Below are 20117 nucleotides of genomic sequence, written 5' to 3' on the forward strand. Positions count from 1 at the left end.
TTTGCTAAATTAATAAAAAATTATTATAAAAAAGGGTTACTTATGGGGTCTGCAACCATGATGAAAAAGGATGTGAGGGTGTTCATTTAGCCCCAACCCCAAAGGCACGTTTGCAGCATGGCTTTGGGTTAGAAACATCACAGCGGCACTTGGAACAAGAGGAAAATAGACCTTAATATCCAGAACGGCACATACCCTATCTGTGTCATTCTCAGAAATATCATTTCTTGGCTCTGTACAGACAAGAAAAATACAATCTCCTAGGACGGCAGTGGCTTGAACTTCCCACCATCACCCCCACCACAAATTACTTACGGCTAATTTGAATTGTGCAGTTCCATTAGCTGAGACAAAGATTTCAAAGATCTGGCTGTTTGGTTCAAGCCAATGTGTGCTCCTGCCAGCTATCTGCCTTCTTTCCCTCAGCTCCTGTCTGTTGTCACATCCTCTCGGCAGCCTGCCAACTCTGCCATCCTCCAAGCTTTCAGACTCCTCAGATTCAACGGTTTCTCCCCTGGTCAAGGCTTTCACCCCAAGCAAACGGAGCTTTGCTTCCCCCATAAATGCTGCTGCCTTGTTTCAGCAGGGAGGATGGCAGACCGAAACCAAGGACCCATTTGTGAGTTTCATCAGATAAGCACCGACTAGCGGCAAAAGACCATTCAAAGGAGGGAACTGAACTTCAGGCAGGTCACTGCGGTGGATTTCCTCGCCACACTGCAAAAAACTGGATTGGAAAAGCTGTTCATTTAAGGATTACTTATCATTTAATAACTAATCAGTTACTTCCTTTTACTTATTAATTACAGTTCTCAGTTGCCTTTCTCAAAAATGACTCAACAGCCCCCAGAACTTTAAATATCAATTAGCTGTTGTTTTTTATTACATACATTGTCAGACTGCTTTATTTCGTGCAACTGTGAAATTTCTAAGTGGCAAGACATCTAAAAATAAATGCTATTCTTACATTTCATAAATAATGCATTCTTTCACGCCTGTTGATGAGTCACTGTCATGGAATCATGGAATCACAGAATTGTAGAATTGGAAGGGACCCCAGGGGTCACCCCCCTGCAATGCAGGAATCTCAGCTAAAGCATCTGTTAAGTTGTGGGTAAGCATAGCAGACGACACAGCAATCTCTCCAAAGCAGCTCTTTATTTGGAAGCTGGAACAGAACTGGCTCAAACAATGTATCAAACATAATTCAAAGTTCCCTCCTAAAGTTCCCTCCTAAAACAACTGTCAAGGACCTGAGGACCTGAGGGAAAACTATATACACTAATACATAACAGCATCCATGGCAGATGGTAATTTAACCTCTGCTTAAAAACTTCCAAGGAAGGAGAGCTCACAACCTCCCCAGGGAGACCATTCCACTGTCAAACAGCACTTACCGTCAGAAAATTCTTCCTGGTGTTTAGTCAAAGTCTCCTTTCTTGCAATGTGAATCCACTAGTCTGAGTCCTACCCTCTGTAACGGGAGAATACAAGCTTGCTCCATCCTCCATGTGACAGCCCTTTATATATTTGAAGATGGCTATCATATCCCTTCCCTTCTGGCTGAAAAAACTCAACTCCCTCAACCATTCCTCATAAGGCTTGGTTTCCAGACCCTGGATCATCTTGGTTGCCCTCCTCTGTACACATTCCACCTTGTCAATATTCTTCTTAAATTGTGGCGCCCTGCTCTATTCCCAGGGAAAACCCACTCTTTACTGCAATTTGCCCTTCCTCTCTAGTCTGTGTCATGGAAGACATAGAGGAGAAGCTAGTCAGGAAGCTAGGCAAGAACTTTGTTGTCTTCGTTAAACAGGAGCAAAGCAAAGACCGGAAACGTCTGCCTCCACTCAGATACAGACTCCAAGTGTCCCTATTTTCCAGGGACAGTTCTGGATTTACAGAAGTCATCCTGGTTTCTGATTTGATCCTGGAATGTCTCGCTTTACCTTAGGATGTCTGTGTTTTTATTGGAGAAATGTTGGAGGGTATGGAGTTATGCCAGGGAGATAAGTAACTATACAACCTTTAGAATTTTTTTTAATGTTTAATGTTTTATTTTGCTTTTATATATGTTGGAAGCCACCCAACATACTGGGAAACCCAGTCAAATGCATGGGGTATAAATAATAAATTTATTATTATTATTATTATTATTATTATTATTATTATTATTATTATTAGTATTGAATAGGGCATCCCTATTTTCATGGGAGAAATGTTCGACAATATGCAGATATAACGGAAACCCAGTCAAATGCATGGGGAATAAATAATAATTTTTTTATTATTAGTAGTAATAGTATTAGGACATCCCTATTTTCATGGGAGAAATGTTCGACAGTATGCAGATATAACCAGGTTTAGTGCCATCTAATGACTAAACCATATCGTGGCAGCATCCATACACCCTGCTATATTAGGGACTGGTACATTGAGGGGGCTGAGGTAGTTGCATACACATTATTTTAAGATATTCATATTTTACTCTTCCTCTAAGAAGCAACAAATATGTCCTCCTCCCCGGCCCTGCCATTTTATCTTCACAACAACTCTGTGAGGTACATTAGGTGGAGAAATGTTGACTTCTTGGCCAAAGACACCCAGGGAGCTGTATGGCTAAGTGGTCATTTGAATGTCGGCTTCCCTCGCCCTACAATCAAAGGAAGCCCAGAGGCTCTGAAAAGGGGGGGGGGGGTCCGATTTCCATTAAGACCACCGTTGTGTCTACAATAAATTTCCTCATTGCCACAACCTTCTGTAGAGCCCTACTGTGCAAACGTTAAGAAAATTTGTCTCAAGCATCCCATTTCTTCCCTGGTCTGAGCTCCTACTCATCCATCTACCTGAAATTGGGGGAGTAGCATATTGAAAAGGTGCAGACATTACATGAAATGAAAACCAGACTGGATCCATTTAACATACAATTAAACATTTCCTTTGAGCAATTAGCATGGCGACAACTAATAATTACCTTGGATAACTGCCTTGCGAGACACTCTACATATTTATGCAAAATTATTTCCCCCATAATATTAACATGCCATTAAGAGAAATGTGTTCGTATGAAAACATCTTGGTGTAAATGCAGAGTCGGTAAATGTGTGCTTGCTCAGCTGAGAAGAGGGAACGGGGAAACCTTTCTGCTTCAATAGGAGCAGACTGGCCTCTTTCTATGCCCATGGCCTCATGAAGTCGGCTGTGTATTAGGAGTGGCCTTCCAGGTGTCATTGCATTCCAGCTCCCATTAGCCCCAGCTGCTATGGCCAGTGCTCTGGAATGATGGGAGCTGGAGTCCAGCCACATCCAGAGAGCCGCAGGAAAGCCATGCTAGGTTTTCATGTGTGATTCTATGGCTTACTTCAAACACAACAATAACCTTTGGCTTTTGTTGTTATAACCTCACTCTTTTCCTTCCCACCTCTGAAGGTGAGGGGAGGAGACTACAACTTTCTAATTACAGTTTGCAGCACACTATAGCTTGTGAAGAAATCAGGATATCAAACCAGGCCCATAGTTTATGACTACGTTGTTGTTGTTGTTGTTGTTGTTGTTGTTGTTGTTGTTGTTTATACCCTGCCCATCTGGCTGGGTTTTCCCAGCCACTCTGGGCGGCTCCCAGCAGAATAATAAAAACACGATAAAACATCAAACATTAAAAACTTCCCTACACAGGGCTGCCTTCAGATGTCTTCTAAAAGTCAGATAGTTGTTTGTTTCCTTGACATCCGAAGGGAGGCTGTTCCACATCTGAATTGGGCCTACATGTCATAATCTCTTGCCATTTTCCCTGCTTCTCCTTTGCTGATTTTTTCCTACTCTCCCCTACTCTTAACTTCTCTCTCCAATCCTTTCCCCCATGCCCCTGGGGGGGGCATTGTGGCATAATCAAATCACAATCTGTTGTGGGTTTGGAGCAGGACTCCTTACAATTAAGTATAATTGGTTAATTGACACTGAAATGCCTAAATGTTTATTGCTAATTTTGGGGAAATTCCACTGCAGTATTCTAAGCGACTCTGAGCTTTAACTGAATTGATAATTAACTGTTTCTGTTTGCTGTTAGCTAACACATGAGTGTTTAACCTTAGATCAGGTATTAAGGTATTGGATTGCAAATCACCATTTTGAAGGGAGTTGCCTTTAGTTCTTTGTTCTCATACTCTGTGAGAGTATGTATGTAAATGAAGCTCTCCAGGAAACCACAGCCTCAGGCCAGAATGCAGGCTGTGGGAAGAGATGTTCTTCTGCTTCTAGGTCTGTTTTAGAGTATTCCATATTTTCTAAGATGTTGAGCCTACGCCTTGTCTTATGGAACTGTCTAGAGATGTATTTTGAATGTTTTTGTTTTGATTTGAAGAAAGTTCTGCAAGTAAAGTTTAAATAAAACATATGGGCCTCGACCATGTTCTATTTCCAGAATGAGTCAGTTTTTATGCATCTAGTCACTTCAAACTGTGCAATATTAACATCTGTGCAATATCTACTTGAAGACTAATATTGTACAGAAATTTCAAAACCAGTAGTCCAGTACTGCTCGGGTGATTGCATGTTATGTTGGAATTCATTTTTAGGAACTCCCAATTTAATTTTCCTCTTCAAAATGCAGCAATCAGCGCCTTGTTACTTATTACTATAGTATTGTTTCTTTCTTTCTTTCTTTTTAATAACCTGTCTTTTCCCCTGATAGGCATTTGGATTAGGAGCAAGGGTTAACCCTTTGCTTCCATGCCCATCCCTGAATTTAACACCTCCCCACTCTGAAACTATGAGCCACAGAGGGCAAAACATACAAGCACAACTGAAGCACAGAGGAACTAATAGATTGTTTTCCAAAGTAGGCAATACCACCCCCTGGGGGACACTGGAACATAGCTGTCAAGTTTCCCCTTTTCTCGCGAGGAAGCCTATTCAGCATAATGGAATTTCCCTTTAAAAAAGGGAGAACTTGACAGCTATGCACTGGAATGATGGGGGGCGGTAGTAGCCTTGGGTGCAGCTGGGAGGGACATTGAATAAAACCAAGGGGGAGGTAGAAGCATAAAGAAAAACAAGATGAAAAAATCTGAAACACAGTTTGTACATGTTTCATCTGTTGCGTAATGATGCTTACTGCAAAAATGCTTCCCCTGGATCTGGCGGTCGTGCTGGAGGTGAGGTTTCCCCCGGGATTGGGTGAACCCTTTTTGGCTTCACCCAGGCTAGGGAGACGGATCACAGCTTGCCTGCCTATTTGGCCAAAATAGTCACTCTGGTCCGCCCCATGGATTTCAATAAATAATTTTATAATTTTAAGCATCAAGGTGTCTTATTTACAACAACATATTTCCTTGTAGAAATATAGATACAATCATACCTCGGTTTAAGTATGCCTCGGTTTGAGTATTTTCAGTTTACGTACTCCCCGGACCCGTCTGGAACGGATGAATCCACTTTCCATTACTTTCAATGGGAAAGTTCGCTTCAGGTTAAGTACGCTTCAGGTTAAGTATGGACTTCCGGAACTAATTACACTCATACCTCGGGTTAAGTACGCTTCAGGTTGAGTACTCCGCGGACCCGCCTGGAACGGATTAATCCACTTTCCATTACTTTCAATGGGAAAGTTCGCTTCAGGTTAAGTACGCTTCAGGTTAAGTACAGACTTCCAGAACCAATTGTGTTTGTAAACCGAGGTACCACTGTACATGAAAGATGGCAACTCTGTCGCTGCATCTTTCTGTTTGTTCACTTAAAGAAGGCAGATTTCTAAGGAAGCACTGTGGGGGGGGGGGTTTCTGAAAAGGGGATGGGAGGCCTCTTCACTAGTGCATGCTTCAGTGGCGGTGGCTATTGATACAACACACTTGCACATACCCTTTTCATATACTTGTAAGTGCCAGCAAGAGGATGTACAGCAAACACACAAACCCGGGAAAGCATGAGACTGTTGATCTCAAGGTTGTGGGTTTGAACCCCACATTAGGCAAAAAGATTCCTGCATTGCAGGGGGTTAGATTAGATAAAACTCAAAGGTAAATGCAACCCATTACCTTTGAAAGTAGACACTTCCAAAGTATATTTGCACACAAATATATATGCACACACAACCTTATATCCTCATGTTGAAAGATGCAGACAGACACATAATACAGTGGTACCTCATGTTGCGAACGGGATCCGTTCCGGCAGCCTGTTTGCAACACGAAAAGGCCGCAACATGAAGCGCCGCATCTGCGCACGTGATTTAGCGCTTCTGCACATGCACGCAGGTTACAGGTTTTAGAAGACATCTGAAGGCAGCCCTGTTTAGGGAGGCTTTTAATGTTTAAGAAATTAGTATATTTTAATGTTTCAGTTGGAAGCCGCCCAGAGTGGCTGGGGTAACCCAGCCAGATGGGCGGGGTATAAATAAAAAATTATAATTATTATTATTATTACAGACGCACCGAACCCGGAAGTAATCCATTCCGGGACCTGAAAAGACACAACATGAAGCGGATGTATCATGAGGTATGACTGTATTCATTTTCACCCAGCCAGCTCTGCTCTTATGAAACCGAATTTGTGAAACCTCTGGCTGAGCGGAGGAAGTGCTGCTAGGTGGCACTGTGAGACCGAGAGAGAGGCCTCGGTGCCAGCTCCCATTTTTGCTTCTGGTGAGTCTTGGCCGTGGCTGCTCTGATTTGCAGGAAATTTCATTATGGTGCAATGGTGAGCTTAGAGTGGTTTCTGGCCTCGCCCAAGAGTTTATGCAGAACTAGGGACGAAGCATGTTTGCTGGCTCTGGAAAACTGCTGCCTTCTGTACCAGTTGAGAAGCTATTCCATCCGAAAGGATTCTTTAAAGCAGGGCTGTCACCCAATGAAAGAAAGATTACAGAGCAAGCCAGTGCTCCCCCACCCACCAGGGACCCCGCTACTAATGCTAGTGTGGCTTCCGTAAAGGTTTATCAGATCCAGTGTACTCCCAGCGGAGGAGCAGAGGGCAACAAAGAGCAAGGCATAGAGGAACAGCAACAACCAGTCCCCTGGGGTCCATGGCAACCGAGCTGGCACACACCATCACAAAGGGGTTAAATTCACAACCTCTCCCCTGCAAAAAAAAAGCATCTAGGAATGGAAGGAGCCAGCCCAGTCATGGCACTGGGTAAATGGCACCATGGTATTGCCCTTCCTCTATACACACACAAGGTGTAACTCCAGGTAGGAATAGGGAGAGAAATTTGTTTCAGTACACATTCGATGCCAAATTCACACTTTGCAAACCTATATGTGAACTGAAACACTGCCATCCTTCAAAAGCCACACGTGTCTGAATTTTGCGATGCAGTTTTTCAACAAAGTAATGTTTACAAAAACGGGTGTGCTAGGAGGTGTGCATAAAAGTGACGATGATAGCAAAAATAACATTAAAAGTGCATTATATTGGAGGAAATTGCTTGCAAAAATGTGCACATTTGTCAAAACTGCATATAAAAATGTGTCTGTTAGAAGTTTGCACTGAAGTGCTGATGAATTTTCATAAGGTTTTTTTTCATAAAAAAAAATCAGAACCTGCTGCTGTCAGAGAAACTATAGAATGAAAATGGAAGTGTGTGAATGAAGGGATAATGTCAATATTGTATCAGGCAAAACTGCATTCTGTGAACCTCCCTGAGACCCCCCAGGGATAGGGCGGTATATAAGTTCAGTTGTCAATAATAATAATAATAATAAGGAGAACCAAAAGTAAGACAGGAAAAATGAGAAACTGAGCATACCCCAAAATGACAGATCCTTCCATCCCTAAGGTACACAAGAAGAATGCCTCAGGGCCTTTGTTATGCAGGCAGTCAGAGCAGGGGAACCGAACAGTCCCAGGGCTCCCCATTTGAATCCCCCCTGAGACCCCTTATACACAAGCTTCACGAAATCACTTCAGCCACAGAGCTCACAGGCAAAGCAGGTCATCCAATGTGTTCTGTGACTGGCTTAGCAGAAAGTACTTATAGGAGAATGTGGGCTTCTGACGAACAAGGATTCGTGTCTCCTGGGGGAGCAAATGTTCATATCAGAGAGCAGAGCTTTAGTCAAGGAGAGAAAAGAAGAAATCAGAAAACGTATCCAGAAAGGCCTTTACCATTGCTGTTATTGAAGACTGTTTTCAGTCAGAATGCATTAAGGAAAATTATTTGGAGTGCGTTCCCCCCCCCCATATTTTCCCACATTAAGAATAATTTTTAGGAGCTTGGAGTTTACTTCTGGGTTTTGTTTGGCTTTTGTTTTCTCTCATCCGCTCATAAGAACATAGGAACTGAGTCTGGTTTGCTGCATTTCTGAACTTAAGTCCCCAAATTGCAAATGTCAGTTGGGTACACTGGTACATGTGAATGCACGCACAAATGGAAACAAGGACACACAGTAACACCATGCAGAGCCGAAATGATTTTTTCCCCCAAATTATCTAGGGGTGCTTGCAGCCTTGCACCCCGGCATAATTGGGCCAGAAAAAAGGTCTGACTGCAAGTGTTACAGAGCTGGACTACTACTGAATTTCTGTCAGAGTGTGTAAATCAATAGTGACAGTTAAGTATAAAGATTTTTAAAATGAAACATTGCACTGGAAAACATGGATTCATAGGATGCTTCTAGCTCCCAGACACTGAGGGTTCCCAGGAGTGGACTGAGATCCCAAAATAAGGGTGAGCTCTGTGGGGTGAGGAATGGGGAGGTCATGGAGTCGAGCTTGCAGACAAAAAGACAGAAGATGGAGGAACAAAGTGGTTAAAGGGCAGATGAGCGACATGCTTCACAACCCCACAGACAGCCTAACCTGATCATATGCAGACACTCAGGGCCGTCTTAAGCATATCCAGCGCCGTGGTGCAAAGCTCCCTCCGGCGCCCCCCCATTTCCCAGAGTTTTTTTAGGGAGGACGGCGATGCTGGTGGGGCTGGAGGAGGTGGGCAGCGGCTGGAGGGCGGCTCCTCCGGTGGGGAAGAGGCGGAGGCTGGCTGTGGCTCCTCCCGGCTCAGCTGTGTGGGAATGTTAGGGATGTGGATTAGGATATATTATTAGATAGATCCTATCCAAGCTTGTGTTAGCAAGCTTCCAATATCAGCAGAGTGACATTCCCCTTTTGTGCGCAGCAAAGCGTGTGCGTTCAGGTTTGCTAAAACCTGTACAATATTATACTTCCTGGCAAAGTCCCCTTTGTCCCTCTTAAAAGAAATACACAACACAGTGTTTATAAAATAAGATAGAGTTTACTTACAGTTTCATCCTGAGTTAACAGCATAATCTCAGAAAGGCAGGCTTGCTTAGAAAAGTTACAGATATATACATGTGGAGACTACTTAGTAAAGTAAGGCTCCATCTGGTCTCTCTCTTGGCTGCAGGCCAAGAGGGAGAACCATCCTAACTAGAGATTCTCTGGAGATGTGTTCCCATCGAAGGAGAGAAGGCTAAGAGGGAGAATGGCTGCTGGCTAGGGGCTTTTGTCCCAGCTAATCCATCACATCTGCATATCTGGAGGAACAGGAACTTAGTCAGGTGTCCCTCCAGGTAAGTTCCTGTTAGTGGACACTCTAGGAACTGTTGTGACTTGTCTGCCCCAGTGTTCCATCCCACAAGCTGGCCGCTTCGTGCCACGGTGGCCACGGCAGACAGAAGCTCCGGGCACGGTACTGCTTTGGCCTGGCCTGGCTAAGGCAGGCGAGGGTAGCGAGCTGGTGCCGGGAGGTGCCGCGTCCAGGCTCCGCCTCTTCCCGGGCGCCCTCCAGAACTTGGCGCCCCGGCACCCCGCGCCACTAGCCTCTATGGGTAAGACGCCCCTGCAGACACTGGCCCCATCCTTACCCCATTGCATTCTTGTACCAGTACAAGACAAATAGGGCAGGGGATGCACTCATTTCTACAGTGCAGCTGTGCTTCTCTGAACTGAGAAACCTCCCTCCATGCCCCCCCCCACTGTGCTCCACAGCACTCCCTCCCCCACCCCCCTCTGTGTGATCTGCAGCTTGCTGTTTCCTGGTCCAGAGCCATCTCTGTGCAGCACACGGCATCTCTTGCTGGGAGCTAGCTGTGATTTTGCAAGGAAGCACTTGCAAATCTCCTACTGCTCAAAGAGAACATGCTACCATATCTCGAGCTTTGCTGCCAGGGAAGGCATACAGGCTCCAGGCTTGTGGCAAGCAGGTGCCCTAGACCCAACCCTCTCCTCTCCACAACATGTAGCAAGGAAAGCAGGCTGAGCTGGGCTGACGTCTCTCTTGGTCAGAATAGACCATCGTTTGGTTCACACACATCATGGCAAATGGTGGCTCGATCGCCATTTGGGCTCAGGCCTTTGGTTTGCATGTTTCCCCTCCCTCTCATCTACATGCCCGCTTCATTTTCCTCTCTCACTTTGTCTGCAGTAACCACAGATTGCTGTGGCATCTGAACCAGATGGAAACCACGCCCAGACTGGGCTCCAACAACATTTTCTTGGGGGGAGGGGGGGCTACAGGTCATCTACCCCTGTTGTAAACATCTCGGAAGCTGTGCATATGAAACACAGGATATGAATCGCCACAAAGTGCTTTTGAAATATTAAGTCAGTTCTGACCTGTGCCCACTGAAGCCTGACAGAGATGACAGAAGTCCCTTCTAATGGGCTCCCCGTTAATCACCCACCTGGCCTTGGAGAGAGGGACGCAGTCAGCTAAATGGGTGCTCCATGGCCTAGGAACAAACAAATGGCATTTCTGCTTTTCAAGCCCTCTGACTAAATTGCCATTTAACTCCTCAGATCTTCTCCTTGTCAGGAGTATGGGCAGGAGTCAGGCTCTGGCGCCTGTAGTGCTTTGCAGGACTGGGGCCTGCCTCAGCTTGTGCTGGAGAAGCAAGGAGTGGCCACTCAGGTGAAGACCTCAGCTTGTGCTGGAGAGGCAAGGAGTGGTCACTCAGATGAGGCCACTTGATACCTCACTGCACCTGGTGGCAGGAGCTGGGAGGGATAAAAGCTCAGCGTTTCCCTTCAGCTCTTTGCCACAGTAACGCTACCCCTGCCTAGTTGCCTCTGGCCTCTCGCTCCTTGGACCCTTGCCTTGCCGACGCCTTGATCCTTGACCCTTGGACCTTTGCCTTGCCGGCGCCTTGCTCCTTGACTCCCAGACCTTCACCTCTGCCTTGCTCCTTGACCCTGTGACTGCCTGCTGCTGGATCCTCAGCCCTGCACCTGTTCCTGCTTCTAAGTCACCATCTTGCCTCTGGTCCTGACGTCCTCAGTCAGGGTTTCAATCGCCTGCTGACCGGACCGTGACAGTACCCTGCCACACTACACCACTGACCCCATCTACCAGCTACGTGCCTTACCCCTAGCCAATGCCTCCTGCTGATAGAGCTCAATTTCCCCCTTTCCCTCTGGTTTTCCTTTTCTTTCTGTGTCCCTACCCCCACCCCCACCTCCATTTCCCTCTCTCTTTGCCCCTGCTGTCCTTGCCTCATCTCTGGCATTGGAATGGCATTGGAAGGAGGTGTGCCCAGAGAGATTCTGGAGCAAAACACCCTAGGAGCCACAAAGGTCATGCATGATGTGTGAGACATCCATGCAGTCAGGCTCTCCAGTGCCTGGGGGTGTCTGTCTGCTTAGCCCTGCAGGGGTTAATTAGGAACCCCCACATAGCTGCTTTGAAGTTCAGGAAAGTGCAGCCCTGGGAGAAGAAGCTTAGCTCCCACCATCACTTTCCCTTTCTCTCCCCCCACATAGATCCCTCTCCCCTGAAGCCACTTTTGGCCCCACCCAGCGCATAGCAGGGCTTTTTGGGGGGGTGGGGGCGTAGGCAGGATATAGATCATGGGAAGGGCACAGGAGGAAAGAATTAAGCACTCTCCCACAGCAATATCTTCAAAGCAGCCATATGGTGCTGCTAATTAGTTAAAAACAAAACAAAACACCCTCACCGGTGGGAGATCCTAATCATGGGTCTCCAGCGCCAAATCTAGTTTGGTCCTTTGTCAAAAGCAGGCAAATGCAGCAAAATTAGATGGTGGGGGAGCCCTGAACTAATATAATGGACTGGACTATGAAGACTGCAGGTGGGATACCACATATTTGGTTGCTCCCCTGCAGTGCACAGGAAAATGAGAATCTTTCCTGGTGGTGTGCTAGTTTCCTATTTTCAGGATTATTATTTCTTTTCTGAGAAAGCTTTGGAAAGGACATTTCCCATTAGCTGCACTTTCTGGAAACATCTGAAGACATTTCTGTTCCGACAAGCTTTCTCAGGTGGATGGATACGGTGTCTCTGCCACAGGTGTCCACTTTGTATGGTTTTTTAAATTTTATCTGATGTTATTTTCTGTGCTGTTTTCAACTGTTCTTCAGCTGTTTTTCTTGATTTTTTTTACATTGCCTTGAGAAGTGTGTGGAAGGGAATTAATTAATTAATTATAGCATATAAGGTATCAATTAGATTCATTTCATTCATTCAAAAGTGAACCTACACAATTCACACTTTCAAAAACAATATGTGACCCCAAACACAGTCATCTTTTGAAACTGACATTTCTGCAGCTAGGTAATGTGCATGAATGCATATAGCAGTGAAAACAACATAAAAAACAAAACATATTGTGTTAGGGGAAATTGTTGTTGTTGTTGTTTAGTCGTTTAGTCGTGTCCGACTCTTCGTGACCCCATGGACCATAGCATGCCAGGCACTCCTGTCTTGCACTGCCTCCCGCAGTTTGGTCAAACTCATGTTCGTAGCTTCAAGAACACTGTCCAACCACCTCGTCCTCTGTTGTCCCCTTCTCCTAGTGCCCTCAATCTTTCCCAACATCAGGGTCTTTTCCAAGGATTCTTCTCTTCTCATGAGGTGGCCAAAGTATTGGAGCCTCAGCTTCACGATCTGTCCTTCCAGTGAGCACTCAGGGCTGATTTCCTTCAGAATGGATAGGTTTGATCTTCTTGCAGTCCATGGGACTCTCAAGAGTCTCCTCCAGCACCATAATTCAAAAGCATCAATTCTTCGGCGATCAGCCTTCTTTATGGTCCAGCTCTCACCTCCATACATCACTACTGGGAAAACCATAGCTTTAACTATGGGAAATTTAACTATAGGGGAAATTACTTTGCAAAAATGTCTGTATCGGGCAAAATTGCATACAACATGCGCATGTTAGGAGAAATTCAAGCTGAAATGCTGATGAATTTTCCAAAGGACTTCGTTTTTTTTTTGCAAACTGATGTAGAAACGTTCTGAATGGAACTGAAGACTGGAAACCTGAGAAGCTGACAGATTCACATGCCCCTGTGTGCAGGTGAATAAACAGTATGCTACAGAAGCTCAGTCTCCCGTGCCCTCTCACTCCCAAGGAAAGTGAGACTGCTAAAGGCCGCCTTGCTATGTCATCTTGAGAGACAGCAATAAGGAGAGCTTCAAAAGCAACCAGAGCCGGCCCCCAAACCCTACGTGAGAGTGGGTGAACCTGGCAAGCACTGCTGTATTCACCCCTTGCCACCCTCTCCAGCCTTTATTTGACTTCTCTGTGTAGCTACAACTCCAGTACTGAAAGAGAGGGATGATTCTGCCCTTGTGCACAGTTCCTTGGCTACTTGAAAGAGTCGTGGAGGATAGGTAACCATGGTCAGAGGCAGTATACCCCTAAGCACTAGGGCCACCCAATGAATCCGAAGGCTGGAAGATACAGGCCAAACAAAAGGAAGTACCTTTTTAAACATCACATAGTGGAATTTGAGACGGCAAAATGTAGTGATGGCCGCCAACTTGCATGGCTTTAAAAGGGGGTTGGAGAAATTCAAGGATGATACAGCTAGGATTGCTCTCTATGCCATCTCAGTTATCAGTTATCAGAGACAATATAGGGAACAGGAGTAGTGGGAATGTTGTTTATGGACTTTCCAGAGCCAGTGCGGTGTAGTGGTTAAGAGCAGTGGACTCGTAATCTGGGGAACCGGGTTCGCTTCCCCGCTCCTCCACATGCAGCTGCTGGGTGACCTTGGGCTAGTCACACTTCTCTCAGCCCCACTAACCTCACAGAGTGTTTGTTGTGGGGGAGGAAGGGAAAGGAGGTTGTTAGCTGCTTTGAGACTCCTTAGGGTAGTGATAAAGCGGGATATCAAATCCAAACTCTTCTTCTCCATCATCTAGTTGACCATGTGAAGAAGCGATGCCGGACAAGAGGAGTCATATCCGGCAGGGCTCTTATACTCTTATGATGATTCGAGTTACAAGAAAACTGTTTCTGATTAAACATATGGAAGAACCTTCTGAAGGTAAGAGTCTGCTTCCGAAGGTGGTGAATTCCCCTTCATTGGAGGTTTTTTTTTAATAGCAGAGGTTGGATGGCCACCTGTCATGGCTGCTTTAGTTGAGATTTCTGCATTGCAAGGGGTTGGACTGGGTCACCCTCAGAGTCCGTTCCAACTCTGCAATTATATGATTCTATGACTGGTAACCTTTTTGCCATGCATTTCAGGGTTAATCAGGTATTACCATGTCCTGCTATGTGCTGGGCTCATTTTTGTTCTAAAGTACAAGTGCACAGATAATTTTTTTCAACATATTAATGAGCAAACGATGGGATTGCTGTGATTGCACAGTGGAAGGGACTAATTAAGAGGGCCAGTTCTGGGCAGGAGGGAACAAGAAATGAATAATTAAAGGGTCTATTTCAGTCATGCTGGTGACCGGGAGAAGGAAGAACACACCAAACATGGAGCTCTTTCCTGACTGAAGGCTATGGTTCTGTGAAGACTTTCTACAACCAAATGGGACTTACTCCTGGGTAAATATTCTTGAGTATGATGGGACTGATGTGGAGAACATAGCCCTATATTAAGCGCTCCATGGAATCACAGTAGGCCATTCTGCTGCAGTGATTGTAAAATGTGCTGCTTATATTCATTCATTCATTCACCCCCCTTTATTCCTTTTTTATACTGCATAAAAATAGCTCTCTCCCTCCTTATTTAATCTCCACAACAACCCTGTAAGGTAGGTTATGCTGAGTGCCTTGTTGATTTAGTTGTCTCTATACTGATGAACAGAGTATGGGAAACAAGCCAGATGAATGTGAGCTGTTAATACAGGATGGCAAATATCCCCTAAAGGGCATTACCAGAACCTGGTAAGATAAGATTCATGACTGGACCATAGAAACTGAGGGTTATAACATGGTCAAAAGGAATAGACAAAACAGGAAGGGGGAAGAGTAGTAAAGGCTGTGTATACTTGTGAAGAAATCCATAACCTGGAGTGTCAGGGGTTCTTGCGGCTACTCCAGAGTAACGACGCTCCACATGCTTGTCTTTAAACAGTATTTTATTGGTGCACTCTATTTACAGTGAAGCAGGTGTGGAAACCATGTCTGCTCATTCCGATGCAGAATCCGGCACTGCCCCTCCCCGTGACTTCCTCCAACATAAGAGTCTTGGGACAGTAAACCTCCTCCCCTTTTTTCTCCTGCGTAATTCCGGAACCGGAGGAAAGTCTACGCTCCATGCTTTCCTTCTCCCCCCTTTCCCCCTCTATCTCCTCCCTCCTGTGTAGCCGGGTCTCTCCCATACTGCCAGAGCCCTGGCACTCTCCCTCCACTTCCTGACTGGTTTCCTCAGAGCCCTCGCTTCCATCACTGCTTGGGGAGGAGCTACTTCTGATGCAAGGGGGAGGTTCTCTATACTGTCTCCCCCTTACATCCAGCATGGAAAGCAGATTAAAAGTATTTGGGTAAAAATTGTAGGAGAAAGGAAATAACCCTGACTTTGCTGTGGGCATCTGCTATAGACTGCCAAGCCTGACTGAAGACTTGGGTGATGCTTTTCTACAGCTGATTACCAAGTATTAGGGTTGCCATATTAAAAAAATAATCAGAAAAATGACACTGCTGACAAGGGCTGCCATACATCCAGATTTCCCCAGACATTTTGCCGATTTCCATCCAGACACTGCTTGCGGTTGCAGTATTCCGGATATGTCCGGGAAATTCTGGACGTATGACAACCCTACAAAATATTAAAAAAGGAGAACTATAGTAGTCATGGGAGACTTCAACTATCCTGATACCTGTTAGAATGTATCTAACAGATATATCTGTTACATAGCTCTGTCTAGAATATAAAGCAGTGACTGGCCCAAGGTCACCCAGTGAGCTTCATGGCCAAGTGGGGGGTTTGAACGTTGATCTTCCGGGTCCTAGTCTGACATGAAGGAGACTTGTGGAATCACCCTGTTAAATACAAACAGGTTCATCATTGGTGGGGCATTTAACATTCATTTCTGAGGCTCACAGATCTTCATCAGGTTGACCCTGCCCAAGTATGTGAGGACAAATCCATAGCTGCCAAGTTCCGGCCTGAGAAATAAGGGACTGGACCGGAAGTAGCAGACCGGAAGTCACGCTGCCGCCATTTTGGAACTGGGCAAAGCAGCATCAAAAGTCGCTTCTGAGCATGCTCCGCCCAGTTCCAAAATGGCCACCGCGCCAGAATAAACCGGGAAAAAACAAAAAAAATCCGTTTTTTCGGCTGGGGACAGCTGGAAAAATGGGGGTTTCTCGGGGAATACGGGAGACTTGGCAGCTATGCAAATCCAGGAGGAGCCACAACTCCGCACACTAACTTGGGAAGTCCTGCTTGATAAGCAGCACCCCTAACCATGCCATGCCAAGAGAGGACATGCCCTGGTTTTGTCCACCGAAAGGTGAGGCACTGCAGTCATTCAGCTGGGCTGTGAGAAATGTAGTTATTTTTCTGTGTTCATCTGGAAGTCGATACTCAGGGAAGGGAGCTTTAATTATGTCTCTGGCCCTCCTAAATCTCTTTATGAGAGGCCTTGACTGCAAATCTCTACATCATTGCAAAGCTATTGGCTGCTGCAGTGTGTGACAGCACCATAAATTAGAAACAACTGGGCTTTCTCAGACCCCACAGTTCTGTCTGCATGTCTGCCTGTCCACAATACATTGGACCACCCACTCCGTAAGGGGGTGTGAGTGTGTGCATGTGGAAGAGAGATTGTCTCTCCTGAGGAGCAGATAAATCAGGGAATAAATGGAGTTGCTGGAAACATGGGCTAGAGAGAGGTCAGCAGTTTACAGACTGGGCTTGGGGGAGTGGAGTCACCCAGCATGGAGAGAGGAGATGATGATGATAATAATAATAATAATAATAATAATAATAATAATAATAATAATAATATATTATTTATATCCCGCCCATCTGGCTGAGTTTCCCCAGCCACCCTGGGCAGCTTCCAATCGAGTGTTAAAAACAATACAGCATTAAATATTAAATATTAAAAACTTCCCTAAATAGGGCTGCCTTCAGATGTCTTTTAAAAATAGGATAGCTGCTTATTTCCTTGACATCTGATGGGAGGGCGTTCCACAGGGCGGGAGCCACTACCAAGAAGGCCCTCTGCCTGGTTCCCTGTAACCTCACTTCTCGCAATGAGGGAACCACCAGAAGGCCCTCGGTGCTGGATCTCAGTGTCCGGGCTGAACAGCGGGGATGGAAATGCTCCTTCAGGTATACAGGACTGAGGCCGTTTAGGGCTTTAAAGGTCAGCACCAACACTTTGAATTGTGCTCGGAAACGTACCGGGAGATGGCTCTGATGACTATGTGCATCTCTCGCTAGGAACCTTCCTGGGTGCTCAGCAAGTAGAAGGGAAAGGTGCCAGTGCCTGCAAGCAAAGCTATTTGCTTTCTTCTCCTCCATGTCTGTCCACTGTGGCAAGAAACAAACAACCCACCACTCATCAGTTTCTGGCATAGCTCCAGAAACCCCTTTTGGTAGCACTCCCAGTGCAGGAGAAGCCGGAAGTTGGATATATATTTTTTAAAAGGGAAGCTCCACTGACACCTAGGCCCAGCCACACTTTTATTTGACCTGTGATTTCAAGTCATTGGTCTGAGAGGGGTTTAGTTTTGGGTTTTTTTGGTCCTACCGTTTGCCTGGGAAAACTACTGTTTACTACTGAATCTGAACCAACACCAATCTGCATTAAACATGACTGGCGTTTGTACCGATTCAGCAGTAAACAGTCCAACTTTGGGGAAGGGTTTGGGAGGGCAGAGGGCAGAGGACTCCCATTAACACAGGAGGTGTGTTATATGTTTAGTTTAGTTTAGTTTAGTTTATTATGGTTCTCGACCAGCATATGTGTTATATGCTTCTCTCCAAGGGATCCCCAGGGGGGAACCATGCTCTATGCTCCAGGGAAGGATGTCCCAGGGATCTCTCCTCTATTGGTGATTTTCCTCTGCTGCCTGCTGCACCCTAGACCAAGGAAAGGTCCTTTATGCTGGGGGAGCCTTCTACAATTCTACCATTGCACCAACACTGAGAAGGCCCTTTCTCTGGTAGCCCCCTCTCCCTGGACCTTGAATGGCACAGGAAACTCTGAGAAGATCTTAGTGTACAGACAGGCACGTGTGGGGACAGATGATTCTCAAGATACAGGAAAACATAGTTCCAGTTCCAGAAAATTGGGTGGAAGTAAGTAGGCCCTAATACGGATAACGAAGCACACCTCCCTCCCTCCTTCTCTCTCCCTGCTCTGGTCTCTGCAGCTTCCCCAGGTGAAGCTCATGGCTTGATCTGCTTGAACTTTAGAGTGGTGATTTTGGAATAGGCTTTACATAATTTGCTGCAGTGGGTTTCACACTGCTCTGTGCTAGCTGTTGCTGAAGACAAGGAGATTTGCAAGCCAAAAGCAACTACTACAACATCTGCTGTGTGTGTGATAAGGACAATAAAGTATCAGTGTTTGAACTTGAGTTTTGCTTGTCAAAATCTTTCTTCCATTGATGTCTAAAGATTCCCAACTGGGGTCCAGAGAGGAATTTGGATTTCTAGCACTCTGGCAATTAACATGGGATTTTTCAGTGCTCATATCAAACACTCAAAAAAGCTTCTCAAGGCTTTGGTAGTGATCAGTTGGGACACCCAAAAGTCTTAATTTATATTTAGGCAAATAACACCTCTAGTCTCTTGGATCTCTCACTAGAATTGGCTGGGAGGCACATGTGAGAGTGTGTGACTCCAGAAGCAATCAGAAGGAGTGCTGCATAAGCCAATTGCCTGGCTCTCTGAGGTTGCCTTTTGGATTACCCAATCTCTGCCAATTTCAGCATCCCCCAACATGTGATTTACCAGGTTATCACTACCTGCTTTTTATTCTTCCAGAAGCCGTTTCTCTCTCCATGCACCATCACCCTCCCCTTCCAGCTATATTGTTGTTATGAGTTGATGTGTGTGGGGGGGAGAAGACTGTACCAAGACTCTTCTCACCCCTGGATCCAGCAAGTGTTGGATTATAAGCCAGGCTGGCTTTCTGGTGAGGTGATAACTTGGGTGATAGGCCATTAAGGGAACTAAGGAAGGGGCAAATGGGTGGTGCCCCCTCCCTCAACTCACAGGTAATTTGAAGGACTAAGTCAGAGTTGAGAGCAGACAGTGTTGAGTGAGGAGAGCTAGAAGTGGGGAAGCCAGAGAGTCAGAGCGATGTTTGATTTCTGTTTGAATCCAAGGCTTCAGCTATGAGGGAAGCAAAGCCCTCTTGGGGTGTTAATGCTGTAAACCCCTCCGTAGTAGGCTCAGGTTGTAGATATGTAGATAAAGCCATATATCATCAATACACCACAGTCTCCACTGTCCCCAATTCCAAGGGGAACGCAAACCCTGGGTATGTGCCTGGAACTCCTGGAATCTTGCCCTGCTTGGAAGTTGGGATGGTGTGTGTCCACTATGCCTGCAATGTGAGGGAGGCTGACATCTGCCCTTGCGGAAGCTCAGAGGGGCTGAGAGCAGACCCTGAGCCCTGCTGGGATGTGGTAGTGGATAAGTCATTCATGGAGAAGCCTACCTGGAAGATGGCTGAGATGAGCTAGAGAGAGAGTGAATCGGAAAGCATTGGAGAAATGTTGGAGGGGATGGAGTTATATACCCCCCCCAAGCCGTTGAAGGCAACCCTGTACAGTATTGGGAAGATTTTTTTAAAAAAAATGTTTAATGTTTTCTTATGTTTTGCCCAGCGTGCTGGGGCAACCCAATAATGTGTGTGGTCTATAAATAGTAAAATTATTGGCATGGAATGGGACATAAATGTTGGAGGGTATGCTTCCTTGGCCCAGGCACATAGAGCT

This window comes from Zootoca vivipara, chromosome 8 (genome assembly GCF_965207765.1).
Source record: "Zootoca vivipara chromosome 8, rZooViv2.hap1.1, whole genome shotgun sequence".
NCBI lineage: Eukaryota > Metazoa > Chordata > Lepidosauria > Squamata > Lacertidae > Zootoca > Zootoca vivipara.